Genomic DNA, 21,619 nt, shown 5'->3' on the forward strand with positions numbered 1-21,619 from the left:
GAAAAGGGCGGCGTCGGACAGAACATGAATCGCATAGAGCAAATAACCGGTGTAACGAACGGATTCCAAGGGGAGCAAAATGTTGTAGAGTGTTGCAGGCAATTCAGACGATCGAACGGACTGAGAAACATACAGATGCAGATGAAGTCAACTCGTGCAAGACGGAAGAATACTGCAGGAAATCGCTGGTACAGATACCTTGGCCTGTAGTGGGCATAAGATGAAACGAGGACTTAGAATAGGCTCGTTGCCCGCCATGGTGGTCTGCAGGTTATGGCTGACCCGACTGCTGACCCGAAGGTCGCGGGATCGAATACCGGCCGTGGTGGCCCCATTGCAATGAAGGCGAAATGCTAGAGGCCAGTGTACTTAATATTAGGTGCATGACCCGAGGTGGTCGAAATTTCCGGAGCCCTCCACCACGGCATCCCTCATAATCATATCGTGGCTTTGGACGTCAAACTCCAACAGTTATATTATTAGAATAGGCTCCTGGTGATCGTGAGTCACTGTTTGTCATGACTGTTTCGTTTGTCTCCGGGTCTATATTTGAAAACGCGGTCCACTGTTTATCAGTTAGCCACCGCGGTATATTGACCCCCAGAGGATGTTTGGCTGCGATAAATTTTACAAACCACTAGGCTTCATCTCACGTACAGTCATGAGCAATATGAGAAAACACACCAAATTCGTGTTTAATCAATGATTACGAATGTGACGTATGGAGCTGCAGGATACCTTTCCGCTGGAGCATATAGCGTTATGAACATTTTGGCGTTTCCCAACTGCATTTAGCCGCTATGACCTCTAAAATTTCATTTAGGTCATCCCTGTCCTGTTGCTCACGACTGCACATGGGCGTTTTCAGCGCGCAAATGGGTGGGGTGCAGTAACTAGAGGACGCACGCACATGCCTCGATGGTCTAGTGGTTATGGTGCTCTACTGCTGACCTGAAGGTCGCGGTATCGTATACCAGCCACGGCGGTCGCATTTTCGATGGAGGCGATAATGCTTGAGGCCACTGAACTTAAATTTAGGTGCACGTTAAAGAACCCCGTGGTCGAAATTTCCGGAGCCCTCCACTACGGCGTCCCTCTTAATCACATCGCGGTTTTGGGATATTAAATGCCAACATTTAATATTAGCGGATGCACGCATGGGAAGAACAAAGAGACGCTTACCGATACAAGATTAGATGCCCGCATGATTCAGAATAAGAATTTTATTTATACATATACAGTAATATTACATGTGTTTAGCATACATAAGGAGGTCCCAGAGCCAAAGACACAATCGGGACCTCCTGTTAAAGGCAGATTATGGTTATACACAATATTTGTAGCAACAGTAGCACTGTTCGCAAGTATGAAGTGGACTTAACACTAATGCAGTAAAACACTAAAGAAATATACAGAATGAAAACAAAATATACACAGTGATACAAGATGAAGCTATGAATAGTTGTAAGCATGTTTACAGTAGAACTGAATACAAAATACAAAATGAAACTATTATACACAATATGCAAATTTAAAATTGAGCTATAAAAAAGAACAGTATTAGTTCTTGGAGCAGTACGTGGCAGCTCATGCCACAGTTGCTTCAACAATGGGTCATTATAGAGAGAATTAGACTTTCCGTTCATGTGTAACCATTTGCAGGATACCTGTGACGTTTTAAAAATTTGACAGTTACTGATTTTAAAAAATTTGCCCGTCACTTATCTTCAGTGTTCTAGCTGTGTAACATTTCGCTTTGGTCAATCTAAGCTTCCCTCATGTGATATTTCAAATGCCTTCATTGAAAGCCAGCGAGTCTTTTCCCTCTTTTCTTTTCCCCGAAATAATCAGTCGACTTCATCGGGAACATTATTCCCTGTGCCACTCCTAAGTTCATGATAGCCTGCAGTGAACGAGACCTAAATCTGCGAATCGATTGCTGACAGCACCATCATGTCCAGAATGTATACAATGCAGATCAAGTATACCTGTTCTTTAAGTCTTGCGTAGTCCAATACGTCTCTGTGCGGTTAATAGCTGATGTTACGATCCACATAATAGACACCAAAGAGTGTTTTGCGTTTGATTACTTAAATTTTCTACATCTTATTTGTCACCACATATACATCAACTTTTTTTTTTATGACGTCTATATGGCGAGGTGCATGTGCATAAGTAGGGTAGGTGCCGCTTAAAAGGAAGCGTAACGTCCTAAAAGTTTATAAGGAAAACAAAAGATGAGCTAGCGTGGAAGTGCCGGGTTCATTCCGCCCTTCCGATCCAAAATTGCCTTAGTAGCTGGCGTTCGTTGCTAATAAACTTTTGCATTGAAGTCACCTACGATGTACAGTGGATTTCGTTTTTCGGTATTTCCTCTAAATCGCTTTGCAATTGGTACTGGAATGGCAATATTTCTTCGTCATTATAGCTACTCAGGTTAGAGCACATACTCGAATTAGGGCGTATTTCACTGAGTTACCTCTGTCATCGGAGAAATGATGCTATCAGTGACACGGTTATAGATTAGTATGGCATTCTTTTGCGCATTGCTATCTATTTAATTACCATTTCATTCCTCTTAATTGATTCATTGCCTGAGAAATGTGATGGAATCGTCAGAATCAGTTCATCCCTTGTCCATCTCAGCTTACTAATCGAAGGAACAAAATTATCTGTTACCTAATACCACCCACACCTGATTATCCATGTTCTGATCATTGAAGGCGGTGTACAAATTAGACCTGGATACAGTGTTCTAGTACACTCTAACCTGGATGTCCCGTTGCCTGCTGTCTAGCTTACAGGGTTGTCGTTGTCAAGATGAAGACGGTTGACGTTTGAGGGTCGACTGCTGATAGTCGCCGCACTTGACGCATATGTAACATCATATGACGAATATTCCAACGTTTTTCACACTACCCACGGTAGAATCGCCGGTTAATCATGCATCAAACCTTTTCGCTTCCTCCATTGCCGTAACCACCGCGAAGTTCTAACGGTACAGCGACGTTACTTTCGCAAAATTGGCTCCTATTTCGGAACATGAGGCTCCACCTGGTGCCCGATTAAGGAGAACGCGCGCGCGCACACAACCGCTTCTTTCGTCTTGCCAAATTTAGCGGGCAGCTAAATTGGCAACGCTGATAAAAAAAACGTTCGGAGCGCCGTCTGTGAGTGGCTAGGTGAAACAGCGGCGTGTTAGCCGGAGAAAGAGGGCGACAATCGCGGCGAGTTCTCGCATCGCATCCCGGTGCGTCGGTCGCTTGGTCGTCGTTCTGTGCGCGATAGCTCCCCCTGCCGCATCGTCGAGACAGCAGCCAGTGCCGGCGGCGTTTTTTTTTTACCTACCCTGTGCGACTACTTGTTCCGTCCGGCGCGCGAGTGTGAAGGTGTGCGCCATCGACCACTGGATTCATATTTCGTAAAACGTTCACAGCGTCTCTCTACTCCTCCGGATTCAAAGCTCAAACACTCAAAACACAGCGAACGATCCTTCGCTAGAAAAAAAAAAAAAACAACGCATCGACCGAACATCTCCAGTCGCCGGTTCGACGAGCAAACAACCCCTCCCTAGGTAAGTGTGTGTGTTTTTTGCATATAAAATACTCACGCTCCTCATAAGCCTTCCAGCAGCGCCAGTCCGATACGGCCGGGTATTTTCTCTACCCACCGAGCTCCGGTATCAGCCTAGCGGGCGACGTCCGTTTGCTGGGCTGAGAAGCCACCGGATAGGAGGAGACGAGATCCGATCCCGTCTCCATGCCGCCGGTGGTTTTTGTTCGGCGTGTAAGTCGGCGCGCACAAACGCACGCACACTTGCTGGGACCCGAGCACACACACACGCCAGCGAGCCAGTACGCTGTTTTTTTTTTTAGCGTGCGCGCATATACAGGAGCACACTAGCGCGCGCATCGCTCGTACTACAAAGCCTTTTGTTCGCGCGAAAAATTTTAGCGGCCCCAGCTTTGCTCGGTCTCGAGGGGAGATCGGCTGCATATTCGCGGATGCTAGCAGCCATGGTTTCTTTATGACATTCGGAGCCCGGGGGTAAACGCCAGCAGGCAGGGTTCGCTTCAAACCGGAGCCGATTAATAATGGTGGGCCACTAAATGGCAGTGGGAGGAGACGGTGAAAGCGTGCGAAGCGGCGCGGCGTTTTCTTGCACGCGCAGGCTGCTCCAGCGTGTGCGTTTTGCGCATCCGAGTGCATCTTTCATGTTTCCGTGCTTTCCTGAGATTACGTATTGCAGTTCCTGTGGTTTACATTAAAATGACCCCGTGCCACATAAGAAACAAAGAAACAACAGCGTTGAAATAGTATCGAAGATGTCGCGGCTTGAGATGTCGCGGCTTCGACTGCGGACGGCGTGCCTGACTTGCCGGTGTAGACGGCCTTCAAAGAGTTCGTTGCATCGTGTGATGGGCGTTGAAAAGGAAAACGCGTCGTTCTTTAGTATTAGCCACACTGCGATAGGTAGCGTGGCGTATTACATTGCCCTGTACACCTCTCTAAAGCTTCTTGCGGTGAAAACACAAGTGCCGTAGTAACTACGCGGCGCATGCCCGTGCAAAGCGGTTAAGAATTTTCGGGGCGGATCGACGGTAGGAGGACTGAACCACCAAATGCGCGCTTTCTTCCTTTTTTTTTTCTTTTTTTGTGGGCTTTGAAACAAGCGCAGCCGGTTATGGTGCCAGCGGTAAAGAAGCCTCAACGCAGGCTCCTCCCTTGCAAGAAGTCGCGACGAAGAGTCACAAAACGTGTTTTTGCCGCGGCGGCGCGCGATTTTTTTTTTCTTTTTTTGCCGGCGAGACGCGGCCCATCTCCCCGCCTTCTTACTACCGAGTACCACGCGGTTTCGCTGCCGAGTGTTTGCGACATTTTTTGTCAGACCCCGCATGCTGTATTAAAGCGAGCCCTGAGTTCAAACACCATCGTACAGCTTCTGCTCGTATCGGTGTGTGTGTGTGATTCGTTAGGCCACGCGGTGTTCCCGTCAGAACGCGCCCGTTCTGAAATTTTGGAGCTTTCAAAAGACAGGTTGTTTGGAAAACGCGAGGCAAATCATGTTTTTCCCGTTCGCTAAACATTGTTTGTGGGCCTAAACTTTAACGTACAGGAGCACAGCACTACGTTTAACAGACCGCGCAAACTGGCCTAATAGGATTCCCTGTTGAACATTCTTCTTGTTCACCTGTGGTACAAGGAATCGCTAAGCGATGGATTCCTTTTGTTATTAGGCAGTTTTAGAACAGGGTACGCAGACATAGCGTTCGTTGGGTACGCACGCTATTTCCGTCACTCAACGTGGGTGCGCAAGAGAACACGACGCAAGCGCAGTGGCGACGAGCGCTAACGCAAAGTTTTGTGTGCCCTATTCTAAAACCGCCTATTCTTCTCATGAGTTCAAGGATGTGCCGTTGAACCTATTCGAACCGAAACATTCTTCGAATGCCGCACGCATTTTTTTTTTCTTTCAGCGTGCGTCTAGCCTATATAGGGGTCGCACGGTGTCTGGCCACGCTGTCGCCGGCTTTTCGGAAGGTGACGCCCATGGTCTGAATCGATAGAGGGGCTGAGTTCACTGCGTCTAGCTAGGGAAACGTGGGGTGGGGATCCGAACCACTGGGGCTTCGGCGTGAGTCATACGTGGTTGAGGGGGGTGTTTTTGCTGAGCTGTGGGGGGGGGGGGGGATAGCCCCCCGGCCGACGCATTTGTGTGGTTTCATTTGGTTCTTTCGTTTTGCATAGCTAGTCGTTCCCCTGTTGCTCTTTTTTTTTTTTTTTTTTTGTCCAATGGCCGTCTGGCGACGGAGCGCACGTGATCTTGGCTATTAACACGCTGCGACCTTATCACCATGTGCTGCGCCTTGTCACTGCAAACTATTTTATACGTTTGATTTGTTTTTCGACAGTTAGAAACAGGGACTGAGCCAGTGAGTCACTGTAAGCCCGACATTGGTATTCGTGTCAGTAACTGATGCAAAAAAAAAAAAGCTTAATGAATTGGAGGTCCTTTCTTTTTAATTATTATTCAATTGACGTGTAACGGATGTTCGGATGACGCGTTATCCACAACTGTACTCTGAGGCAAGCATTACGTAGTAAAGATATTGCCCCCCCCCCCCCCCCCGATACTTTCTGAGTTGAACCAATCAAATGTTTTCCTACCTTATGATGACATACAGGGTGTGATTCGAACGCCAGTACTATGGCACTTCGGTCTTGACCTGCCATTTGAGGCTTGGCATGCTTCTCTCGAATTAGCCCTGCGTCCCTCACTACAACGTGCCTCATAATCATATCGTGGTACGGGCACGTAAAACCACGGCAATTATTATTATTGATTAGAAATACTATGACGTCCTTATAACCACAATACAATCTCATTAGCATAAATAAGAATGGTTACTTTTAGCGTACAAATAAACGCCTATCACGTACACATCATGTACTGTCCTCTGCCTTCAGTCCTTAACGAATGCTTTAAATTTAGTCTTTTTCTAAGAGCTGTGATTGAGGGGAATGTTTTCAAGAAAAAAAAATAAGATTATATGCTTTGGTTGATATGACGCCTGTTACCAGGTGAGCGCATGTCGACAATATAGACGGAAGTCAGTGTTCATCCATGCACATGCAACTGGAAAATTCATCATGAATATTATGAATATATCGCGTTGTTTATTCTATACCACTTGCAGTGCCTTTATTTTTACATCCTGTAATGAAATTGCGGCATTTTTTTTTCGTTTTCCACTCTATTAATCCCACTCCTGTAATAGCCTGTTGTTGTCTTCACAGTAACAATAAATAAAATGATAACTATAATCAACTAACGCCTTCTCGCGCCTTTCTTGAGAGCAAGCTCCGAAAGAAAACGAGATAGCAGTAAAGCCCTGCATTTTTCAGTGCCATTCGGTCATTTACTCGTAAAGGCTATGGCTCGGGGGTCGCCATTAAAAGGTCATATATGATAAGAACCCTTTACATACGCCCAAAAGTGTCTGCCTAGCATGTTTGAATCAAGCACACAAAAAAATGTTATCGGTAGAGGACAGTGACACGGTTGTAGCGATAACGCCAAAAGTCTCGGCTTTCTGAGATACAGGCGCATCGAAAGCAACCGCTCCCTTCTTAACCGGCATTTTTTTTTTTTTTTTGCATCTGTGGCAACGTCTTGCAAGACGGCGTCGTCTCTGTTATCTTCGTTGTAACCAAGTCGCGACTTCAGCGAAATATCTACTCGCACTAAAAAATTGCGCGACTGCACGCGTGCGCGCCAGTCTGTAGGGCCTGTCATAACCTAATAGCAACAGCTCGAGATAAGCGGGTTTTGTGATTATGTAAGCGCATTACAGAAACTGCTCTTAATAGCCGTTCTGTCAGAGCGTGCACACCCCCTCCTCACCCCCATAAAGTGTAAGGCAGATACTTTTTATAATGTTGCTGTAGTAGTCTTCGAAGCATTTAGTATAGTGAGGCAGAGGCATGGTGGCAGACAGGAATTTATTGCATTGTTATAAAAAGTGAGTAGTTAACAGTTAGGCTGTGCTGGCAGTAATCACTTGGCACCTAACCCACACTCCTGGCTTAACGGCTTCGTAATTCGCTTTTATGACTAACTAATATTCTACTTTGTATTTCGTATTAACTATAATTTCCTTTGGTAGCTTTTATACCCCGCTTCGCTTCTCTAGTTCTTTTTTTGTTGTTGTTCGAGACCGTAAAATATTTTTGGTTTTTAATGCTTGTTCGTCAAACAGCGTCTCAAAACCATGCTTAACTGTCGCAGAATTTTTTGTTTTGTAAACAGCAAAAATTGACTGTCCCTCCAGCTAACACTAAAGATAGCACAGGAAAAAGCCTATGCTCTCACTTTTTATTCACTTTATATAACTTTAACAGCTCATTCACTGTTAATTCACATTTGGCACACTTTTATTCACACTAATTCTCACATGTGATTCACATGTAACTTACATTTGATTCCATTTAGTTCACCCTAATTCACAATTGATTCACCTTATGCACTTAACGATCACTTTTAATCACTTCGCATAAACTTTCTAGAATAATACACTTTAATTCACTTTTTTATCTTTAATAAACTTTAATTCTCACCCAGCGAATGCAGGTATGCGCCATACGTGACTTTTGGTACAGTTCATGTTGTAATCGCCAAGCGCTGGATTTTTCAACTCATGAGCCATATCAGGTTTTCGTCCTGAAAAAACAATGACTGTTCGTCCAACTATAGCTGAAGTCAATGTAGCTGAGGTCAACATATCGACAGGGTGACATTGTCTTCGTCAGCGTAGCAACTTTTCAAAAACAACGGATCATATCGGCGCGAATTCAGCAACATTCTTTGCTACAGACAGATAATTTAGAACGCAAACTCGCGGCGGTTATTCATGCAAGATGTTCTATTTGTTATCTAAACATCGATGTCTGGATCTTTGGCTGAGACCAGACGGAGCCGGCGCCCGACAACGAATGCGCGCTCGCCAGCAATTTCTAATGCGTTCGTCACGATGTCGGCGCCTATTTAAAAAGAGCCGGATGTTCGACTTTGTCTCCCAGACACACTCACACAGGTGTCACGCGGCGGGCACGCGCGTGCGAGTCTCAAACTCTTTTTCAGCTCGCCGTCGCCATAAAATTGACGACTTGCAAAATACCGTATGTACTCGTGTAATGGATGCATGGCGAGGCGCGTTCCTTACGCGCGTACTAGCAGCGCTGGTTAATGCCCGTTAATGTAAGCTAAATGATTGATAATATTGACCAGTGCCGGATGAGTCATTGCTTATGTTGACTAACCATTTACAAATGTGGGTTAGTGTTGCTAAGTGATCGCTAGTGATGGCTCAGTGATTGATAATCTTGGCTAAATGTTGGAAAATATTGGCTAGTGTTGCTAAGTGATGGCTAAGTGATTTATAACCTTGGCTAACTGTTTGAAAATGTAGGATAGTGTTGCTAAGTGATCGCTTGGGATGGCTAAGTTGATTGATAATCTTGGCTAATTATTTGAAAACGTGGACTAGTGTTACTAACTGATCGCTAGAGATAGCTGATTGATAACCTTGGCTAACTGTTTGAAAATGTAGGTTAGCGTTGCTAAGTTGCTAAGTTATCGCTAGTGATGGTTATGGGATTGATAATCTTGGCTAACAATTTGAAAATATGGGTTAGTGTTGCTAAATGATGGAAACGTAAGAGTGAAAGGCTGCTATGATGAGAGGGAAAGAGAAAGAGATAGGAGAGAAGATTCACATTGGAGTTCACGGCACAAGATAGCAATCATTAGTTATGGTTTTGCTCATTAGGGATTGTTGGCTTCAAGAATTAAAAGAACGCGTTCGTAGCCCTCTGCTGCGACGACTTTTGAGGTTGACATTCTTAAACGATGGCCCCTGACAAGACACAAATTTCGCACAAGTAGCTAGAGGACGCGGAAACAGTGTAGCAGTAATAACGGTCCACTGCTCTAGGCAGCGCAGGAATTATTTTTGTCTCTCGAGTCTCCTCCGGGATCGCAGCGAAACCAGCGATCTTGGCAAGTCCTGTTGAGAGCCGACGCAGCGTCGTTGCCTGCAACTGCTTGCTATGGGACAAGCGCGGCTGTTTTTATTTCCGGCTCAGCCATTTGATGCCAGCTTGCGTTGGTGGTATGCGGCACTTTAGAGGTCCCACATTTCTACGCAGTTGAAGTTCTTCAGAAGAAGACCCCTCTTCTTCTTTGTCTATTAGTTTCTGTTGCGAACAATGGCGGAGCCAAAGATAAAAGCTGCATTGAGACAGCTTGAGGCACCAGCAATGAGGCATGAGTGCTTTGATAAAGGAGAGGGGAAAAACTGCATATTTGTATTTTGGGGCAGTTGCAGGGGTTCTCAGTCCACGGTCTTGCTCTTGTGACCTTTTAGAGCATGCACTTACGAAGTGTACCACGTAAGTCCGACGGCGTATAGGGATATCTTGTCTGTGAATGAACTTAATAGTACATTAATAGGCGGCAAAACAATGAAAAATACAATCCTTGAGTGGACAATTGTGCGCGTTAGGCGCGCATTTAGGTATAACTTCATAGACATATCAAATTCTTCCAGCACTCCGTCCTTGCTTTTCCCTTTTTCCTGTGTTAGGAGAGATATTGAAACATCTTTTATTTGGAATTGAGAAGCGAAGGATGGTTTGGGGGATCCCTAGAATGGCTCCAGCGGCGTCTCGGGCCTTCTGTATTATGGTCCAGTGAACCTCGCGAAGCCAATCACTGAGGGAATCGCCCTACAGCTCTTAATAAAGGAGGCAACTGGTATGGAAAGGAAGAGGTCGGTCTTGTAATCTATTGTGACGTGGAAGATCGTGGGCGAAGTGGCACAACCCGCGCAAACATATGTATTGCGGTCCGCGTAGAATTTACCCGGAGGAGCGGAGTGCCATAGAGCGTCGCATTTTACCCTTCAACTTTTCGCCTATCAGTAACGCTCGACGCATTCCCCCCAGCGCTGCGAAACGCTGCAGACGCGACACCCGCGAGCGCATGCTTCCGCCGCTGCCACCGCACTTTTCCTCGTTGTCGGCAAACAGCCTTGACCCACAGCGGCACAGCGCACCGCTCTCGGAAGCAGCGCTCTACTGGTAGGCGAGAAGGAATAGGGCTTCCCACGACACACTTGTGGCCCCAGAGATCACCGCGTGGAGTTTCAGAGGCTGTGGTTTAGATGCACTTCAACGTTGCGTGTGTTCGTCCTTCCCCTAACTGAAGTCATCATAGAAATTTTGGCACCTCTCCAATGACTTCTCTTTCATTCGACGTAGAATTCCTGTTGAAATGCAACCTAATATCACGTAGCATTTTTGAATGACATTTTATCACCTGCTGCGCTGAGACCCAAGTTGTCTAATGGACTACCAGGCGATAAACCAGGCTAACAGTTCCGAGTGTATCAATAAAAAAATTTTTAACTGTGTACAGTTGAGCACTGTTTTGCCTATGTTAGGAAACCTAACGCCTCGCGTTAAGCGGTCTGGAATAAAGTAATACTCGAATAAAGTAGGGGCTTAATTAATGAACATTGATGATCGATAATGTTGAATGGCATGAGGGCGTCTAGGTAAAAGAGTGACATGAAGCTTCTATCTATCCTTAATCATAGTTAAAAACTAATTGAAAAAGAATATTTTATCTTATAGTAGCTTTACTGAAGAAAAACGCTGCAGGGAGGAACACATGTTGAAGTGGATGGATTCAAGTCAAGGATGCTCGTTATTATGTGACTAACAACACATGTGGAGAGATGCGGACGGAAGTCTGGGAAAATGCAAGGTTTTGTGAAAAAGGCAACGCAGCGAGCGTCGTTGAACTTAAGTACATTTACAATCGGTTACCATATTGTGATGGCTGTGCACCTACGGAACGTCATGTGCGATCTCACGCACACTCCCATGTTAGTTGGTGTCTGTGAATGTCACATCGTTAATCTTAATGCAACTCCATTGATTGGACTAAACATAATTTGGGAACCTCTTCTCAGAAAGCTTGACCTGTACTTCCCTGACAAATGTTCTCATTTCGTTCGGAGCCTCGACTCTGGGGTTCAGCTGCAATAGTGTTTGTTTTTCACTCAAGGTATTCCATTCACACAGCGTTGAAGGCACAATAGTCTTTGTTGTTGAGTCAAGGAATTCCATTCACACAGCGTTGAGGGCACACTATAGTGTGCCCTCAACGCTGTGTGGATGTAATTCCTTGACTGAACAACAAATCCTATTGCAGCTGAACCCCAGAGTCGTACATAGTGTGCCCTCAGCGCTGAGTAAGCCACTGGTTCATTAGAGGAGCGAATGTGAATGGCACACGAACGTGGCTGGGGCATTAGATGACACCGACGATATTGGGGGTGATACGCAGCGATTGCACGGGTTCATCCAGGACCTGGAGTAATTGGACAGCTCTTGGATAACGAGTGCGTCGTATGCAATGGGACATGTCAATATGATGACCCCTAAGCCTCTCTGGAATATAAGCTTTACAGTACCGGTGGTTCTGCGACGTCCTTGATGTCATAGTTCGGGACAGCCGAGCTTCGTTAAGGCTCGCGCTTGCAACCATCATCGAACTTAATGCAGACGCCCTTCTCTAGTGGATGTACTTGTCCTCGCATACAGCACACTCGAGAGGCACGTAGTCGCACAGAACAACGGCTTCCTTCGCTGCCATCTGGCGCCGTTCCCGATGGCCCGGTAAAAGACGCTCCGGCATTGAGGGGGTGGTCGTAGGCCTTCTCTGTCGGGACAGTACCGTGCAACGCAACGGAAACTGCAGATTTAGTTCTTGCCCTGCTCAAACCGATTCTTGTTCTTTCTGAAACGCTCCCGATCCACAGGAAACTCTGTACTCGTGTTTAAAGAAGGTAATTGTATTCGCCACCGCACTACAGCAAACTTCTGCGGATTTTTTTTTTTTCAAGCAGAGCTCCCTTACAGCATAGTAAAAATAGAAATGTGTATAACACACTAAATAAATCACTCCCCACCGTGAAATAAGTAGTAGTGTTCTGTGATTAGAGATATATCTTAGCTGCACTTGAAGTCATCTAAACAAGCTTCATTTTAATTGATAGCAAATCATAGCAAAGTCTTACACGCATTGAAAAAACGCTGTTTGGAATAACTCAAGTTTTGATTCCTTCTGTGAGCGCAAATGGTTAAAATTATACGAGCAATACTTACGACAAGTGTTGTTCTAAAAGTAGTCGACACTCTGCGCACTGGTAGCACTAGAATGCTGTAAAAAGCCTCCGTGTTCTTACTCGAAACGTCGATATTCGCAATGCTGCGTCACATATCGGGTTTGTTGTCTCAACTGACCGGTACTCTTTGAAGTACTGTGTACTCGGAACTGTTCAGCATAACACTGAGGCGATGCCAGCCGCCAGCGTGGTCCAATGCATGCCCATGCATGGTCAGTGTTAGGCCAATGATGTCCCATGTATAGCACAACATTGTCCATGGTTCACCTACGACGGGCCAATGTTCGGCTGACAACGGGCAACAGGGGCACCCGCGTTACTGAAGACAGTTCTGGCTTGCGGGGGATCAGGGCGGGTATCGCGCCACGGACACTCAAGCATTCGGTTTTTGTGTATGTCCGGAGTGGCGGCTACGTTGGTCGGACATGGGACCATGCTTTCGGGATATTGGCAAGTGAGATATTGTGGCAAATGTCTAGTGACGAAATATAGGCAAGTGACGGGATGTTGGCCTCATTAGCCAATGTCTGGCCAGCAGTGTGATCCCAGGTCTGACCAAGATCCTAATCTTATCCCAGGTCTGACCCACTCCGAGACTATGCCTTAACCCGACGCTCTGCTCCACGGCATGCATGAATAAATCCATCGCTAGACCAGTCGACATTCATGTTCTCTATTGCGATTTCGCTTAACTTGCTGCCGTCGATGTTTTTCCCGGTATTAAGTCGCGAAATTAAGTAAAGCGACCGAGCGATGCGTGAGGTCAGAATGGATCTAGAAAACTGATGCTACGACAGCAACGAATGACAGACATTTATGTCGAATCACGATCAGAATCGCCGCACAAGTTGAAATCTACTTAACGGCCATTTTGCATTCCTGTTGTTCAGGTGTTCCCTACTGCTTCAGTTGCTCTTAGGAAGTGGAAGTTTTCACTACAGACCTTAAAAGGAGGACGTTTGTAGGAGACCTAACCGAAGCACGCTTCCGCGCTTTAAAGAAATAATGGAAGCGCAGAGAGCGTGAAAACGTCGTGATGTTTCGAGATCACCGAGGCGACTCGGGAATGTGCTGTTCACCGCTTTGAGCGGCATACCGCGTAGCTTCGTTCCTCGCTGCACACTTTTCGTGAGACCTCAACTTCGGGCAAGAAGGATGTCGCTGCCAAACGCCGCCCACCGCCGTTCCCGCTCGCTGCAGGAGTTCGTTGTCGTTGATGCTGACACGCTTTTCTTTTTCTTTCAGTTCATCCGTATAGTCTCACTTTTACTTGCTCTAAAGTCTCATCCGCTTTCTTTTTCTTCTTTTTGTTCTGTCCACGACAGTAGTTCTGGGGAGATGAAAGACCCTTCTTTCACTACCTGTTGACTCCTTGACAGACTCGCGATCTTTTTTTTTGGAGAGTGGAGGGGAAAGACATGCAGTGAGCGTGGCTATGTTGGTCCCCGTTTGATGATTACCTAGATGTAACAGCAACCGCTCTTCTAGAGTATTGATTTTTTGGTCTAGTTGGCTCTTTGCAGTACTTCCACCTTCCATAACTTTTCTTCTTCCTAGGAATTGTGATGATTGAAGCAATATTCCTCCTTTCATTGCAGACATTGCTGATCATCGTTTCTGGACCACATTAACTATTATTAACTATTAGTTAAGCTGGTGTTTTGCTTTTGGTGTTCTTTTTTTCTTATGTTTACCTATATTGTATTAGTGTTTCATACCCTTCCCATCTCTAATGCTTCGGTCTTGAGGGTCAATAAATGATTGAATGAATGAATGAATGAATCAATCAATCAATTCTCTCATTCTTCGCGCCCTAATTACTCGTCTTTGCGCTGCGTTCCGATCCCAAGGGCCCCAGAGGGAGGGGGTCGGGAACAGGGTGGGCGGCACAGCGGTGAACCGTCCTCCACCTGTTGAATCACCCTTCGCAGCTATATGGCGACCGCTTCTAGAGGTCCTCAAGACGTAGCAGCCGTGCGACGACCGATCCCGGATCGCGGTTCAAGTTATACGACGACACGCGGAATGCCTGGGCGTTGCATGTGGGTCGATAGGTCGATCGCTTCGCTGTAAAACCGGCATTCCTCCACCTTTTTACCTGTTCCCGAATCTGTTTTCTTTTCTTCGTGAACGCTTGAACGGGCCGTTCCGCTTGTTGACACGGATCTCTCCTGCATTCCTCGAGCTAGACCATGTGCAATCTTTGTCGCATAGCATACAGACACCGGTCGCTTAGTGACGTCAAAGTTTACTTGTACGTGTAGTAGGATACGTATTTGGGCCGCTTGGTTTTTGACCCGACTGGAGTCGACGCGTGCAAAACTAAACGAAAGGACATCAGATGGGGGCCGTGCAATGGCGCTAACAACCAAGTGTTAATTGTTTCAAACAGCATCATATGGCAGAACCTGCATGTAAAGGAAAAAGAAAATAGAGCAAATTTGACGCTGTCAGCCATTTTTTTAAAAAAAAGGGAGAATAAACTTCTTTATTTAAAATATCAAGTCACATTTTCAAATAGTTCAGTTGAGTTACGTGGTTAGCATACTACAGCAGGAGGTCCCAAAGTTTCAGAGAAACGGACAGGGGGCCTCCTATGACTACATGAATGGGGTAATTACAGAAATACAGCAAATGTATACAGACGTGTGGGCAATAATGAATATCCTTGATTAACAATAGCAACAAGATCAATACATTAGCTAAGCAGAGGCGCCCTTAGTCCACGATGCTTTGATCTTGGGCAGGGTCTTGGGCCATCGCGACCAGCCTTAGCTGGTCCTCGAGATTGGAGCTGGCCAAGGATATCTCCCAAAGCTCGTGGGTGTGTAACGGTTGGGATTTTTAGTGGCGTTTTTCGCCATCCTCCTACCATATCCTGGAGGGCCCCGGGTTCTCCGCAAAAGCGCATTGCGGAGAAAATTTAGTAGGGGCTATGTTGGATGTGGAAACGTATTCACCTGTAGAGGCCTGAGTAATATCTCCGGCCCCCTAGGTAGTGACTTGTGGCGGGAGGGTGTGTCATCTGGTCACGTGCCATGATATTATAAGCCCACCCACAGAACATGCCATTCTTTAGAGATTGCACTATAGATAGTGCAAAATGCAATGAAGGGCGCTCGCAACTAGTTTATATCTGAAGCCTTTCACGTAAGGTTCAGAGGAGAGACGACGCATGGGTAAGCTACGTGCTTTTCCATATATCACTCCTTGCGAGGCAAACACAATTCATGTCCGAGTAACGTCGTTCCATCATATGCGCACGCCATTTGTATCATTGCAAATGACACACTACATATGCTGCTGGAGAGAATAAACGTTTCGTTATGAGCAGGTGCCTAGGTCTGCTTATGTAATTTTCCTTAGCGATGTGTCTGCTTCATCTTTTTTTTATGTATTGACTCCCGGCACAGGAGCTTTGAAAGTCGAGAGCCATTTATCTGTTTCCAAGAAACGGTGATATCTGGTCTTCGGCGTCTCGGAAAAATGCATTGTGTGCAGTGGTGTGACGAATGCATTGCAACTATGTATGTCAGACATATGTAAGAAGGATGACACCTTCTTTTTTTTAATCTTATTTGTAGCTGCTGGACAGGATAGATTGCTTCTATGAATGTTGCCCTTTGCAGAGCCAAGATGGCCCTCATGTCGCATTAGAGACAATAGACGTCCAAATATGACGGATCGAGGAATATGTGAGCATTGTGCCGCGGGTAGAGTATCAGGAATTGATACTGTCGTATCGCCATGACGGCAGACTATAAGAAAAAAGAAAGCGCGCTAACAAGTACTGAATCGCTTCGCAATGGCTGTGTCCATCATCTCCTGGAATCTGTGCAGGGTATTGTACATGCCGTGCCCTTGCACACACCCCTAACACCCCGCCAGAGGGGTCATCCAACCCCCCGCGTTCTGGTAATAACCCCCCCCCCCCCCATAAAAAAACCTAAATCTGGGTGAACACTGGTTGTGGGCCCAGCAACAAAGGGTAAAGAGGCTAAAATGTAATTACGAGTGTGGTTTGGGAAGACTAACTTCTTGTTTTTGACACATTCTAAAAGAACTAAAAAGTTGGTAAGACTAGAGATAAGTGCAATGCTTATTCGTGAGCACAGACCAGACTTGCACACTCACGTTCTCTCGCTCACTTGCTTAGTTCCCTAATCGCTCGCTCACTGAAAATCGCTGACTCATTCAGTCACTCGGTCACTGGCTTCCTAACTCACTCGCCCGCTCGCTAACACCCTTTAGTCAATTACTAAAACGCCACGTCACGCCTTTGACATGAGCTTTCCGCGAGCATGAGTCAGTGTACTCGTGACAACGTTGACGCACGTCTTTGAGCCACGCATATCTAAAGTAGCGGGATATTATATTGGTGATTGTTTCTCAGATTGCCAGCCTTTTTGTTACTACCTGAAATTCCGAACGGATCGCGTGAAGGCTTGTGTGCCGACGCGCGCCGCTGCACCTGCGTTCGACGACGCCTGACTCGATCGAGCGTGTACCCGTTTCGACACACGAGGAAGTGACGGGAGTCTAGACACACGGCTGTCGCTGGCCTCTCCGATGTCGACATCGGCATTCGAGCCTACCGACACCATCCTGCCATCCTACAGCCGTCTCCTTCGATTTTTTCTTATACTCCGTATGTGTGTCTTTCCTTTATTCTACTCTCAGCTTGCACGTGTAGATGGAACACAGGAAAAATTCCGAGGTTCTCATCTTCTCATAATGGCCGGACTGCAATGATACCAAGAATTGAAATTTGGGCGAGTTTGGCCGAAATCATACTTATCCTTGAAGCGCAAAAAAAAAAAAATTGAGGGCACAAGAAAGACCAGACAGTACCGGGACGGGTCCAGTACAGTACTAGTATAGGACCAGCACATCACCAGTACAGTACCAGGTCAGGACCACGACTTCACAGACAGTGGTCATGCCTTTAAAGGGGCACTAAAGAGAAAGATGATCCCCGTTATGTATTTGCATGCGTGTGTTTCTGTGTGTGTACGTATATAACGCATATACATACAGAATGTAAGAACTACGGGGGGAGGGGGGGTTGATCCCCCCGATGCTTGCTCTGGCTACATCACTGCTGTAATATTATAGCTGTGGCAGCATATCCTTAGTGGCGTTTCAGCCACTGAAGTTATCTTAACTGTTCTAAAACCGAGGATCGCTCGAACTTGCTACGCAAAGATTTCCTGAAATTAGCTGCTTTAGAATGCTGTCTTGAACGTATCGGCTTTTTTTTTCTCTATTTTTATTGAACATCCCAGCATTGCCCGTCATAAAATTTATGGTGCACATGTGAATTCTCGTGGCTACGATGGCACATGTGGTATACTTATCGTGAATAATAGTGGGCAACGTGAAACACTTGATGGGTACGTTGGGTGGATATTGGTATAGTTAGGGGGTGGCCACACGGTGTGTGAACCAATTGGATGGTGGGAGATTCGGTGCGTGGACGCTGGATAAGTGGTGGATGTGTTGGGTGGATGCAGCGCAGGTCCACAGAAAAGCCGCGTAGCATCCGCACTCGAACCTTTGAATACCTTTGCTTTTGCTAACTATTGTTAAAGTAGTTTCAAAGTAATTTCATTACTTTTCATAAGTATTGGCAATGTAATGTCATTACTTTCGGCGAGCTGTAACTTTTAATGTAGCTTATATTATATTTGTAAAGATTCTAGACAAGGAATAATTAAATTTAATTAATTTTCGGAGTGATGTTTTTCATCTCCACTAACTATTAACTATAGCCTGAGCAGATATGCTACGTGCATATTTTTTATGTAAAGCAGGGATGCTACCGCATATATATATATATATATATATATGCGTGTGTGTGTGTGTGTGTGTGTGTGTGTGTGTGTGTGTGTGTGTGCGCGCGCGTGCATGCATGCATGCTTGTAAGGCTTAAGCAACCAGTGGCGGGCGGGATTTTTCCGGGAATACAAACTATCCGGCGCCGCTCTGTAAGCACCAGGAATCACTTTCGCCGTGTATACTCTAGTTACTGCACGCCTCAGCTGTTCCGGATTATGTCGCAAGCGTCTCTTACGCCCATGCCAGCAGTCGAGCATACGAAGACTGAAGTTATAGGTAGCATCACGAGCACGTGGAATGCATTTAGTCAGTGTGTGCATGTGCACCACTCAGCCTTAGTGCCCGCATAAATTGCGTCTTGCGTTATACCACGCTTAGCCCAGTCTCGCCATACACGTGTGCCCCGCTCTACAGCGTCAAATCGCAACACATGTCGTGGCATGCTAGGCGACACCTGCACGTGCGTAGCAAGGCCTAGTAGCTCCGCTCTGGGCTCTCGTTATACGTATAGGCTTCCTATAGTGGGACAATAAAGTTGTTTCCACAATACAGTTGTTTCCATCCATTCCTATAGTGGGATACAACTTAATAAGTTTGCCGCATTGCCTCCTCAATGGCAGATGCACAGAATTCTGCACCAATGGGCGCGCACTCCAGACTGACGTCATGAGCGGGACGGCCGGTGACTCCGCCTTCGGGAACAGTGCATGAGCGAGACCATTTCTTTGGTCGCAGAGCAGACTGGCTGTCCCGCTTCGGTCATCTGGGCGGGGCCTCGCCGGACTTAAGTTCTATCCGACTATAAGTAAGTCGAACATTTTCGCAGCCGCCGTAGTCGCCTAGCGGCTATGGCGTTACGCTGCTAAGCGCAAGGACGTGGGTTCGATTCCCGGCCACCGCGGCCGCCTTTAGAAGGGTATAAATTCAAGACACCCGTGTACTTAGGCTTAAGTGCGGGTTAAATAAACCCAGTTGGTCAGTAGCAATCCGAAGTCTCCCACTGCAGTGCGCCTCATAATCGTATCTTTGGACGTCAAACCGAAGAAGTTGGTTTAGTGCATCTGCAGATGTTATACACAAATACCTTGTGGGGCCTACATGGAACGAATAACCTTGAGCATCGGCTCGTCCAACAAAACACAAACATTTGGCACGCGAGCTGAAGCATTCGATTACGAGTGAATGAAGACAAGCTATCATAACAGCGCATAGGCAACGTTTGTCATCATTTAGCCAGCATTATTGTCATCACCAGCCGACATTTGGTGACAGTCAGAACTAAGCAGCATTAGTCATCAATCAGTCTACTCCAGAAAGCAGGCACGTAGGCAAGGGGGGGGGGGGCGGGGGGGCCGCCCCCCCCCCCCGAAATTCGTCCAGCCTTTTATATTCCCGGCCAACATTTTTTCTTTTTACCATGAAAAGATTTTCTTTCGAATAATTAGGCATTGCCCCCCCCCCCCCCGAAAAAAAAATCCTGGCTACGTGCCTGCCAGAAAGACATAGTTAGTGATAGCCGACGCTGGCCGCACACCAGTAGATACTGCATTTCCAATAGATGAGGGATATTTATCGTAGAACCCGCCGCACTGTGAGATTGGATGGGGTCCAGGAAGACATATGTCTTCAATGTGTTTGTGACTTCGGCTCGTCAACTTTCCGTTGTCTGAAGAAAGGAGGAAAGGCTGGAGAGAAAGGCAACACTGTGGTGCGAGGAGCGTGGGCACGCTCAACAAAGTTTACGCTACGTGCCCTTCCCCACGAATAAGGAAACTGACATAAAAATACGTACTCTTACGCGCGAAATTATACACATGCACGCATGCAAACGCAGAGGTTGCGCGTGTCCAGTTGTTTTCTTTGCTACTGCGCGGACTGCCCTACGTTCGCTCGCCGTGAGAAGGGAGGGTAATCACTCAGCGCCGTCCCTGACCGGGGTGCGCCCGATTAGCCTTGAACTTGCCCCTGCCCTCGCAACCAACTTGCGTGTCTGCTGTGCGCTTTTTTTTTTTTTTTCGGGGACGGGCAGGCAGCGTGGCTGGTTGGTTCGTTGCATGTTTCCTGTGTGCGCGGCTTCTTCGCCGAATTCGCTATAGCGCTGCGAACGACTTTCTGCGTCCGGCCTGGTGACACCCTAGCGTCTTTCACCAGTGGCAGTAATACCGTACCATTTACGCCATGGTACTATTAGTGTTTTAGCAGCGCCGGTTCGCCGTCCGGTAAGTACAGAAATAGCGCACCGTCGCGGTCAGCGCACATCTTCTTTCAAAAGTTGTTGACTACGTGAGTCGCTTCTTGAGTACGGCATCGAGATGAGATTATTTGAATGGCTAATAGAAGTCCTGCAGGATACAAAAGCTACGTGCTGACGACGACGGTACGGTATTTCCGTATACGTTCCGTTCGGTATCACTGTAAAACACCTTATTTTATTATCAGCGTACCGCTATCCGGAAACGTTTTCGTCGCGCGAGCTGCTGAATACGTACGGTATCGTGGTCAGATGATGAGAGTGGCTTATACGTTTGCTGTAACGGCATGCTACATATCTAGAATAATTAAGATCTTCGGCTGACAAGGTAGAGGTGGACGGAGCACCGTCGTCCCCACCTCGCCACTGATGCCTTCGCTGGCAACCCTTCTGCCCGACCAGGCGAGTAGCTTCGCTCCTTTTTGTTTGTTTGTTTTTTTTTTTTGTTGTTGTTGTTTGTCGCTTTTTCTCTGTCATGGTCGTTCAAGGCAGGGTCTCGCGTCTCTTTTCTTCCTTCCATCGTTACTCGGAAGTCGTGTAGCCGTTTCTTATTAACGCGTGGGGACCTGGCGTCTGCCTAGCAGGCCGACCGTGAAAGCACGTTGGACGGCCCCCCTTGGAGCGTACACGTGTTTTGTGGACGTTCAGTTTAAGCACTTAGGAAAAAAGATGCCAAGCACCGAAGGGGTCATGGGAGGATATGGTAGAAGCAGAGTAGAAGTACACGGACGGGGAAGAGTTGTGCCGAGGACAAATATGTGGCGCTATTACTGGC

The 21,619-nt window shown here is 46.7% G+C and overlaps 1 protein-coding gene across 1 annotated transcript in view; it reads left to right on the forward strand.

Moving 5' to 3' along the window:
- The first annotated feature begins 3,339 nt into the window (after positions 1–3,339).
- LOC119401669 (fibrous sheath CABYR-binding protein) overlaps positions 3,340–21,619 on the forward strand; it is a 108,857-nt gene continuing 90,577 nt past the window's right edge. The window contains exon 1 of the mRNA XM_037668588.2: positions 3,340–3,574. The gene's annotated coding sequence lies outside the window, so the exon portion shown is untranslated. The remainder of the gene's footprint in view (positions 3,575–21,619) is intronic.

This window comes from Rhipicephalus sanguineus, chromosome 8, assembly GCF_013339695.2.
Source record: "Rhipicephalus sanguineus isolate Rsan-2018 chromosome 8, BIME_Rsan_1.4, whole genome shotgun sequence".
In the NCBI taxonomy this organism is placed as follows: Eukaryota; Metazoa; Arthropoda; class Arachnida; order Ixodida; family Ixodidae; genus Rhipicephalus; species Rhipicephalus sanguineus.